General features: G+C 40.5%; 1 long non-coding RNA gene across 1 annotated transcript in view; it reads left to right on the top strand.

The window, feature by feature from the left end:
• Positions 1–424: 424 nt before the first annotated feature.
• The window catches only part of LOC308199744, a 32,872-nt gene continuing 24,795 nt past the window's right edge, over positions 425–8,501 (top strand). The window contains exon 1 of the long non-coding RNA XR_013954902.1: positions 425–1,032. This is a non-coding gene — a long non-coding RNA (uncharacterized lncRNA). The remainder of the gene's footprint in view (positions 1,033–8,501) is intronic.

The following is an 8,501-nucleotide window of genomic DNA, read 5'->3' as shown; positions in this document are numbered from 1 at the left end:
AAAATTGAAAAATAAACATCAATTATTTGGCCATTTCAAGCTGATTTTTTCAGGTTGGAAATTTTCTAAAAGGAAAAAAAAGGATAAGAGATCAAATTTTTAGATTTCTTCAAAGATTTCAGAAAACATGTAGACTTCATGGTCTGCAGTTTTGCAGAGATAAATCTGAAAGAGAATGCGAATATTGCACTGGAAGAGGGAGCCAGGTCCAGATGCACATGACAACCTTAAAAGAGTCAAGGAAATTGAGGGCAGCTGAAGGGAAAGGTGCAGTGGGATTTATTGGCATCAAAAAAGTCACAGGCTTAGAGAATTTTGGCCTGGCTACTATTTACTGTGTGTTTAATCGCAGAGGCTTTGGAGGGAGCCAAATCTGTCTGGAGAAAGCAGAGCTGAAAAAGTAATGTTATTTTATTTTTTAATGTGTGAGAAGCTAGACAGAGGGGGTGGGGGGAGGCTGGAAAATCAAACCACATTTTGGAGGGGGAAGTGAGGCAGAAGAGCCCCAAATTCATTTTCATTCAACATGTTAATGCTAAATGTTTGACAGCCACACAACTTCTTTAGGGATTGTTCTGCTCCCTGTATTCATACTGGTCTTAGCACAAAGAATAATGTTTAAGAATAACAGAAACCTTTAAAATTATTAAATGTAAAGCAGACAGAAATGAATAAATCTTGTTTTCCCTCCTGTGTACCCAAGGGGTGCTGGCACTGTGCAGGAACTCCTTGTTGGGTCAGGGGGATGCAGGAGGTGCTGTGGGAGCAGAGCAGGCACTCATGGGTGGCAGCAGCAGGGTGGCTGTGGGGTTGGGGACAGTGAGGACATGGCTGGCCTGTGGTGTTGGAAGCTGCAGAGGGGAGTGTTGGAGTTGGGTGGGGGGACTGACAGGTTGCTCACAGCTGCACTTTATAGGTCCTGCTTGAGAGCAAATGTATTTATTTAGCTGGGGAAAAGGGGGAGGGTATGGCCTGCTGGTTACAAATAGAGTCTGTTGTATGGGTTTAAGATGCAGGAAAAAAATGAACCAGGTGGGTGTTCTGGAAGGGGGGGGGGTCTCTTTTATCTTTTTCCCATGCCTTGCTGGGGGTTCAGGGCTGGGTGCTACCCTTTAATTCTGCTGTTCACCTTCAGCACAGCTGGGTGAGATGTGTGTTTGTGAAAGTTGTCATGTAGCCTCTCCTATGGTTGGTTTTACACTACAGAAATTTGTCATTTTAGTTGCTTTTTAGGTCTGACTTAAGAACAGAATCAAAGTTTATAAAGTCCTGATATTTGTGACAGTTTGCAAAGTAATTGATAAGCAGGTACAGGTAAGTCTGATGAGCATGTTTCACAGTTGCCTGGGTTGCAAAATGTAAGTTTTGTTAGTATGAAAATGCTCATCATCCTACCTGGCCCCTTATTTTCTTTGTTTTGGTAGTGTTACATAGGACTGATGGGATTGATGTGCTGGAGATAAGCATGCAAAAAGTTTGCCTGATCCTGACATTATTTCTGTTTGTTTTGTTTTGGTGTATTGTGGTAAAGATAGCAAGACCCTGAAGAGTGTCTTTTGATGTCTCAAACTCTGGCCACTATGTCTCTTCTATTGGTTTGGTCTCAGACTTCCCCAAGGAGAAAAGAACATGGTAGTCATGCACCACTTCTGTTTTAAAATAGATGGAAAAAGAGCTACTAATTTAATACTAGCATCATGTGCATTTCTCTTTTTCTTTGGTTGATCTGACCTCTGCATACTTCCATTGTCTAGAAGATTCCTTATGCAAAAGAAAACAAGCTGTTCTCTCCATAAAACAGGTTGTTCCCTTTGTGTGTCCACTTTTGTCTGTCTTCATTTTTTATACACAGGCCATGCTGACCTAAGAGCAACATGAGCAAATAGTGAGGAGAGCAGTAGTTATCACAGGCAAAATAAGGTTACATTACAAAAGTAGGGGGCTACGAGTGAGGAAGAATCAGGTTGTCACAGTGGGTGAAGAAATGAGAGATTGGTAGAAAGCCTCTGAAAAGACTGGATTGTTACCACAGCGTTTGGTTTTGATGTCACTTTTGTACTTGTTGATGTCATCAGAAACCCTCAGTGCTTTGAGTGGGCACTAAATTGTTTCAAAAAAAAGCTCAGATAAGGTTATGGAGCTAAAGGAAAAAAATGCACTTGAAATTCAAGTAATACTGAAGAAAATAAAAGGTAGCAGAAAAGTTACGTGAAGTACTATGCATACCTGGTATTTCCCACTATATTTATATTTCAGTGATTTTAGAGCTAGATTTTAATACTTCCTTTCCCTTAGTTGCTTAAGCAATCCACAGAAATTGGAGGAAAAGAAAGCCTTGATAACGGATGGCATTTCTCAAAAATTTGCTGAGCTTTTCTGGGTGTGTGCACATCTGTTGGTTTAGATGACTGCATGGCAGCATGGTTGAACAGACTTTTGTTTAATTCTTCATAGAACTGGGGCCTTTGGCATTTCCTCTTTGAACTCTGTGTGATCAACTGCACAATCACATCAGCTTCTCTGTTAAGTTCCTCCAGACTTTTCTTTGTACAGGAGGGAGAGATCTATGTCACCTTTTTGTTTCTTTAGAGGATTTATTTGACTTAATTTATGCCATGCTAAAGAGAGATATGTTGAAGTTTATTTGTGTGTTCAGAGAAAAGACATAATCATTTAGATCTATGAATAAAACTAATCTGAAGATTGAACTATTTTCAGCAAAGCACCTACACATGCACTTGAGGCTACTTTGTCATTTCTCATTTTTAAATGGTTTACTGCAATAAAAGTAGCATGTAATAACTCCTATTAGTTTTTCTTTTTCTGCTAAGAACACAGCTGGTGGTAGACTAGGTGAGGAGAGAAAAATATTTGTCTAAGTAGTTGTACTCTTGACTCCCCCAAAATTGTTGTTATTATGGACCAATTCTCAGTGATAAGTTTTCTAGAGATTGCTGAGATTTTTAGCAGTGAAAAACTGGAACATTAGTTCTTTGTGTCAGCTCACAGTTCTCAGCTATTTTTATCAGCTTTTAACATAACCTTAGAAACTTTTTTCCAATCCAGACACAATGTAAAAAGATAAATTAGAGGCATTAGTTAACTTTAGTCTGAGGGTGAAAAACCTGTAATTTGGATACCAGGCCTGCCACTTGCAGGCAGCACAGCCTTGGGCAGGATGCTTAGCTTCCCTTTCTGAGGTTCCCTATGCATAAAACAGAGGCAGCGCTTCCCTACCTGGCAGGAGGGTTTGCACTGATTAGCCTTCCTGCAGAAGCAGAATTGTCCAGAAGACCTCAATCTATCAGCCTTCACATTCACAAATCCTTTATTTTACAAACTCTATTCTGGTGCTTATGCCTTACACAGATCTGATCCTACCAAAACTTTAATAAAAGGGGCCAGAACCCAAGTCCCCTTAAATTCTATCAAAACAGTGTTCTTCACATCAAGTTTTATTTTAAATCTAGGGCAGAGAGTCTATGAGCTAGAGATGTATGTAAGTGGGGCATGGATCAGACGCTCTTTCCCGTTGCTTGTGACCCTGTCATCCTGAATCATCCCTTGTACTGCTGATGCATTTGAAGAGCACAGGGTCACTGGTAATTAAGACAGCTTTGTGAAAGTGCTAGCAGTTGCAGCTGTAGGATGAAGAGTACCTGGAGTGTAGAATTTGTTAACCATGTTGAATTCCCTTGGAAAAAGAAACCCTTACATTTGCACATACACTACTATTTTGTCGGCTCATGAGTTATGCAGGGTTGGATTGGGTTGCTATTTGGATGGCTAATCTACAGCAAAAATACCAGGTGCTGCAGGAAGCATTGCCGGTGCTACGGTAGCTGGGTATCCCACTTGGAGACATGACTGTGCAGTGCCCCACATGCCTCTGGAGCTTTGGGTTGTTGGTGATGGTGCCTTTTAAGTGGGCAGCTCTCAGCTGAAGCATTTGTATAACACAGACATTTAAGGCACAGATCAAGGACAACAGACTGCAAAATCCTTTTTTGATCTGTATGAGAATGACAGGCACTGCATGATAGCTGCAGTCCAGGTGGGAAAGATCAGCATTGCTCTCTGAGCTAACCAAAAAGGTGTAAGGGTCTGCAGTAGAGAATGATGTAGGTGTTACAGAGGTACTGATTCTGGAAAGAAACCAGATAAAATGCTATTGAGAATCTGAAGTACATAAAATAAACTCTGGTGCTTGTCCTGCATGCCTTCAAGGGTATTCTGACTCCATGCTCACTGCTTATCCTGTCTGCTTTGTTAACCCAGAAATCGTAAAAGAAAAGCATAGCTGGGAGAAGTACACCATCATCTGGCATACACAGGCTGATATGCCAGCCTTGATAACTGTCGTGCATCACACATATCAAGTCATACATCAGACTCCACACAACATGGTACAGTGACTTACTTACTGAAGGACTAATTTCTGTTGCTAAAGCAGGAGACTTTAATGTGACAAAAAACTGTATTTGCATGCACACTTACAATTTAGCTGGTGTTGAGCTATCTTTACTTGGAGATGAAGGTAATAGCACAATGCACAGGGCAAGCAAAAGTGTGAAGGCAATGATAAGTATTTTTTAATGAAGTGCATAGTCTCAATACATGGCCCACACCTTGTAAGGTGTCAAAATACTCATTTACTAAAGAGCCTTTGGACATTACACACCATTGCTAATAATGACAGGTGGATGCAGGAACCAGCAAAAGATCTTTCAGATAGTGCATATGACCAAGGATTGTACTTGGATTAAATTTTCAATGGATGGGTAGCATGTTTATTCCCTAGAGCAGTTTTATAATAGAGGTGGATATTGGATGGCAGGGGTGAAAAATCAGGTCCTTTAGAATTTGAAGTACCCAAAGTTTTTTTTTTTTTTTTTTTTTAAAAAAAAAGTGACTATTTCCTTGGAGCAACCGGTTATCTCCTGAGATGCTGTGATAAGCTTCTTCCTCTTTAAATGCTCAGACTTGCTCCTGAGTCTTCTGTATACTGTCTCCCATCTTTGGAACAACTATCAAGTTAAAACATCAAATAGTTGTTTGACAGGTATGCTTGTATCTAGCAATATCCCCTAAATATTAAGTATAGAACTAAATGCACCAAAGTTTAAGGCAGAAAATGTATACTACTGGGCTGCACTATAATAAGGAGTGTCACAAAGATGCGTTCCAAAGAAATTTCTGGAAGACTGGTATATGAACAGAGACCTCACAGTACTCACTGGGCAAATGGAAATCTTGTAATCAGTATTGCTGTGCAGTGGATTAAACGTAAAATTAAGTGTATGTGTTACAGAGAAGTAGACCAGTTTTGCTAGGCTCATGGTTGTTGCTCTAACCCCTTGATTGTACTGACTTTACCTTACTGCTGCAGCCATAAAAATCATGGGAGGTTTCCCCCTAATTCTCCTCACCCTTGTATCATACCCATTAAATCATGGGTCACATACTCAGTGACTTCTGACTTCATGTTGTAGGTATGTTCTTGCTCAATTACTTTATCCTGTGTATCTCTGTAATGGAGATAATTAGAAAAATAATCTGCATGTGTGACTGAACATCCTACCTTCTCTGTGTCATACTAGAAATAGAAGTGATAATCATTTTTCCCTGCGCCCTGTGACTTCCTGATAGCAGGACATAGGCTGGGATCCTGTAGGCTATGTTACCTCTTCTTCCACTGCACATGAAGCAGCTGGAAGCAGATATAGTAGGGCTCAGATTAGAAAGTATTCCCTGAAACATGAGCATGCCTGTATCAGACAAACCTGGAGTAAATAACCTTTTCAGTTTGGAAACACCTGATTTGACAGTTTCATAGTGCTTCCCAACATTTTTACAAATATTTTTATCCTGTGTATGCATGTCCATCCTGACTGGCTCCAACAAGGTAGTGTGGGTTGGTACATGTTAACATGGCAGTGGTGATGTGCAGCACTCTGGAGACTTGGCCAGGTGGCCACAACAGAGCCCGTGGAGCACACCATGGCAGGGTAAAGACCCCACCTCTGTTTGACCAGATTGTTATGGTTTTCCTTGGCTCTCCTTCTGGCTTTGTGGTCCTGGAAGTATATTGATGGATTCTTTAATTTGCTCTTTATTCTGGGGTGCTAGTGTCTCTAGGATAATTGCCTTCACTCTGCAGTTTACCATAGTGAACATTGTCAGAACAGTGATGCAGATTTGTTGTCGTAGCCAACTGGCATCCAGCATAAGGATCTTTCCCTCTGACTGTTTAAATTAGAGTCTGCATTGTCTTGTGTGATAATGCTCACAGAGCAATGAGACAGCGTGCTTTCTATGAAATGTCTTGTAACTGGTGATCTTTTAAGTCTTTCTTGGCTTGTCTTCTGGTCTGAACATCTGTGCTCTGTCCCTCTTTGTGTTGTGTTCATTGCCATTGGACATTTTGCTTGAGGCAAGATCAAGTCTAGTGTTCTCCATTTCCCATCCGAATCGCAGTATTGTGTTTTTACTGTGTACGCTCTTAATCAGCTTTGGCAATCCATCCTGCAATGTGTGTATATAAAATTTGTAAAACATTCTGGGATCTTTTGGGATGACAGCATTAAAAATATTTTAGGATAAAAAGAAGGGAAACTTTATATCAGTAAAACCCTCTTGATTATTTCTACAATATTCCCTATGTTATGTTTTAATCTAGGTCAATTAGTTACTGGGTGGTTTTGAAATCTGTAGTGCCTGTTACCTGGGGGGTGAGTCCACAAAAAAGCAAGTGAAAGCATCCTCCTTTGCTCTCATCCTCCCTAAGTTCTTCACTTTCTATTAGGGTTTCTTAGAGTCAGAGAGAATTTCTCTGAAATGGCAGGTTAATAATCTCTGGGGCAATGTTTGTGAAGAATGAGAGCAAATGCCAAAAGTGACATCTGAATTTTTATTTATTTATGATTATTTTCTAGTTCCTATTGTGATACCCTTCTCATTGTCCTGGTGAGCTAGTGTGCTTAAGACACCTAAAAGAATGTTTTACATTTGTGTATGAATTCCAATACTTCTGAACATTACACTTATTGCAATCAGAAAACCAATAATAACCACAGTTGCAGTGTCTCATGCAACTAAAAAATGACCAAATTCCCACAACCTATGTGGCATTTGGTGGCGATGACTGCTGCAGGGTGTGCAGCAGTTGGGAGGTGACCCTATTTTTTGGTTCTAACAAAGTCACACTTGACCTTTGGCCCCACGTCTCACTCTTGGTCCCAAGTGTGGGGTCATCTCACAGCAACCACCTGCCCTGCAATGTTTCTTCCACAACATATCAATTGCTCTGGCAAAGCAATTGCATACGTTTTAAAGATTTGCAGGCATATTGTTCCCATACGCGAGTTCCTTTGCAATGAGATATTCAGTTATCACTGCTGGGCAACATGGTGCCCTTTTAACCTCCACCCCAAGCCTTGAGAAACTGAGTCTGGTACTGAAAAATTTCCCCCCAAAACAGCATCAAGTGCTAAACGTTGTCTGCTATGCAGATTTTTTTCTGAAGCCTGTGGTTTATGCCTTTAGCCAAGGCTAACTTGCCTACAGTGTTTTTGTGGTCATGGTTGATTTTCTTAAAATAGAAAGATATAATTGAATTGATAAATATAAACGAATTGAAAAGAATAGTTCCCACTCTTTTGCACTTCAGTGAATAAAATAAAGGAAAATGATCCCTGCACAGTCTTATTAAAGGGAGAAATTCAGCATCAGGGAGAATGAAACATTGCCGATCTGCTGCAAACATGACTACAACAATCTAGCTGTGTACTCACAGAGAGAAAGTTATTAGCATTGGAAAGTGAAATGTGATGTAGGGGGAAAGCTACTGGGGCCTTAACTGGTTTTCTCTCCTGCTTTGGTTGTCACAGATGTTAGTTACATCACATAACGCACTACTGGAAGGCACTCAGCTACTACAGTGATGAGGGCACTATAAGAACCTATATAGAATAGAAAAACTGTAAGCAATGGTGTCCTGTGAGGATGAATTCAGGGAAGAAGATGCCTAAGGGCTATATAAGCTAGTGGCTGGTTTCGCTAGCCCAGGAAATGGAAGTAAAGCACCAAGCCTCAGTCCTTTAAAGACCCTATTTTTTTTCCTTTCTTTTTTATTATCACTGAAAAATAAGGAAAATAAAAAAAAAAAAAAAGCTTGAAAATATCTCGGGCTGTCACCCAACAGCCCACAGGAATGAGGGGACACCTTTTCCCCAGGTGATCTCTGGTATCACTGCTCCTGTATTTCTCTTCTGCCTCAAGCAGTCTGGTGGGGACATATGATATATTAACCCACTATCACCTATACTGCTTCTACCTTGCACAAATCAGTTAAGGACAAAAAATTACTATATTACACTACTAACCTAATGATAGCCCGTTGAAAGGCTGATTTTCTTCCTCCCCACTCTCCAGAAACACTTGGGCTCTCCTCTCCAGTGAATCTTCAGAGTCAACGAGGTCCAAATAGGTGCTTTATCTCA

This window comes from Anser brachyrhynchus (genome assembly GCF_964034855.1).
Source record: "Anser brachyrhynchus genome assembly, chromosome: 9".
Taxonomy (NCBI): domain Eukaryota; kingdom Metazoa; phylum Chordata; class Aves; order Anseriformes; family Anatidae; genus Anser; species Anser brachyrhynchus.
This window is presented reverse-complemented; position numbering and strand designations above follow the sequence as displayed.